We start from the raw sequence: 2,794 nt of genomic DNA, 5'->3' as shown, positions 1-2,794 counted from the left end.
CGTCCCTGCCATAATAATGGCGAAAAAAATTGAAACCACACACAGGCACAAAATAGAAACAATAAGAATGATAACTCCTTTTAGATTCAAAACACTTTTATGTTCGTGAGAATAGCATGGTGATTTTGGGGTCTGGAAGGGGGTTTAGCACTTGATCAGGATCACCACCAAGTCTCTTACAATGGCCTTTAACTATCAAAATTGGTTTTTTTTGTAGGAACTCAGTGGGCCTCGCAGTGTGTGAGAAGAGTGAGCAGATCATAGAGTATTTGGTTTTTGTGAGTACAGATCCCAACTGTGATGTTCTGGATTGAGATGTTTGTTTGTTTCTTTTCAAAATGTGCTCCATTTTCTAATGGTTGTTAATCTCTCTGGGACAACCTTTTAAATATTAATTTGAGAAACAATTTTCTTTCTAGTTTGTAATCGCTCTAGGTGCTTTAAAACTTTTGACTATCTGTTATGTGCTATTAGCTGAGCTAAGAAGCCTTTGTGAATTCAGCCACTGGATAGGAAATGTTCCAGCAAATATAGTTAGTTTTTCTGAAGAGTCAGAGAAACCATGAGTACTGCTCGATTTATTAAGTGTGTGACTGTGGGGGATGGTGTTGTGGGAAAAACTTGCATGCTTATTTCCTACACAAGAAACACATTTCGAACGGACTATGTACCAACAGTGTTTGATAACTTCAGTGCAAATGTAGTGGTGGATGGAAGTACAACGAATCTTGGCCTCTGGGACACGAAGGGACAAGAGGATTACAATAGGATCAGGTCCCTGAGTTATAGAGGTGCAGATGTCTTCCTCCTGGCTTTCTCCTTGATCAGCAAGGCCAGTTATAAAAACATTTCCAAAAAGTGGATTCCAGAATTGAGACACTATGCACCATCTGTGCCTATCATTTTGGCGGGGACAAAATTAGATTTACGAAAAGACAAACAGTTTTTTGCTGATCATCCCAGAGTAGCCCCAATCTCGACAATACAAGGTGAATATTTGAAGAGGCAAATCGGGCTACAGCATACATTGAATGCAGTTCTAAAACACAACAGAATGTTAAGGTTGTTTTTGATGTCGTAATCAAAGTGGTTCTTCAACCACCAAAGCAAAAGAAACATAGAAACAAGCAAAGAACATGATTTATTCTTTAAGGGCTTTATCTATCTTTGGCATCTGCAGAACTTTACAGTGCATTATTTAATCAAAGGTTGGCATAATATTTCCCAAGTATTTATGATTTGTTACTCTATGTTCAGTATGTTGAATTTATTGTAAAGCTAGATGCTCTGGCAAAAGGTCCTGGTTTTTTCATTTTATATCATTGTCTGTGTGGTTATGGAGGACTGTTTTGAAATATGAAAGGTCCTTATTTTTTTCATTTTATATCATTGCCTGTTGTGCTTATGGAGGACTATTTTGAAATGTAAATGAAAGTTGGTTCTTGCAGAGTCTTCGGAGGCACTGAAGCAACAATCTGAGCCAACTACTTGACAATAGAAAGAGCAGCTTGTTGTAAATAATAAGCTCCAGGAAACACAAGGAAGATGCATGGGCCAAGGTTTCATCACTTCAGTTGGAATTGGCTACTGCAATTTGAGATCTAGAACTTGAGAGGCAACAGTTGCAATGTGCTCGGGAGCATTATGTTATTTGTGAAACAAACTACAAGCATTTCATTCTACTTGAAGAGATTGCTGCATTGCAACAAAAATAGCAGGAACTGTTGCAAGGGATGTCCATAATTCTAGAGGATGGCAACCTTGAAACTCATAGAATTCAAAGGGAAGAAGCAACTTTTGATCTAGAAAAGACAGAAGTATGAGCAACTGATTGTGCTGATGATTCTGGTGGTGTTGAAAAGTGCAAAATGAATAAAACAAAAAATGGAGACATGCACAAGGCCGGGGAAAATGGTGACATAGAGGGAGAAGACTGCGCAAACATACTATGCTTCATGAGAAATCATATCCACTTGTCAACTCTGTTAGTTCTGTTCTTCAAAAAAACCTGATGTAATTATGAGTGATTCAGAAGAAGAAATGGAAGATGGCCTGAACCTTGGTTCACAAGCTACCCCAGGGTTGGTGGTTTAGATAATCATGTTCAAGGTGCATTAACAACACTGAATACACCTGAAACTTTACCAGAGGGCAATGGATTTCCATCCATTTATAATAATTTGTCCATGTATCCCATGCCCTTAAGAAAAGAGAGCTCCGAATCATGTTCAAGGCATGGAGGTGCTCTGCTCTTTGCCCTGTCAGAAAGACATGTAATTTTTTATTACTGAGTTTGGCTATATTGTCTCAATGTGCAAGATTTACTTTAGTATATAAAAGATCATAGAGTATTTGGTTATTCCACTCCTTGCAAAATATCTACAGAATTCTTTTTATGTAATTTCTACTTATAATTCATAGGTTTTTTAAGTAAAGTCTACTTATTTTCATAACTTAATGGGTTTCACCGATCCAAAAATAGACAACGATTAAATGGAACAGGAGCTTACTAAGGGTGACATCACCATTGGAGCTCTGGAGCATGCGCTTCAAAGAAATATCCTGACTGCTTCAATCGGAACTGTAGCTTCCACTTGGTCAATAGGATGCGCTTCCACGCAGTTAGCTGGATCTACATACATTATTTTATGTTCACTTAAATACAAAGCAGAAAGGCTTGTCAGGGAGGTGTGCCGAGACCCATTTCTTTATCATTTGACCTGCGTTGTACAACAAAAAAACCCTTGTTTAGACTTATTGAAAAATATAAACCCTTGTTTAAATTTGTTCTATA

General features: G+C 37.7%; 1 pseudogene; it reads left to right on the top strand.

The window, feature by feature from the left end:
* Positions 1-501: 501 nt before the first annotated feature.
* Positions 502-1,409, top strand: LOC149247972 (rac-like GTP-binding protein 7 pseudogene; annotated as a pseudogene).
* The last annotated feature ends 1,385 nt before the right edge of the window (positions 1,410-2,794 follow it).

This window comes from Pinus tabuliformis, chromosome 7 (genome assembly GCF_031772625.1).
Source record: "Pinus tabuliformis cultivar Carrire ecotype Pingquan chromosome 7, CPIR1, whole genome shotgun sequence".
NCBI lineage: Eukaryota > Viridiplantae > Streptophyta > Pinopsida > Pinales > Pinaceae > Pinus > Pinus tabuliformis.
The sequence above is the reverse complement of the archived record's forward strand: the minus strand, read 5'-3'. Positions and strand labels throughout refer to the sequence as shown.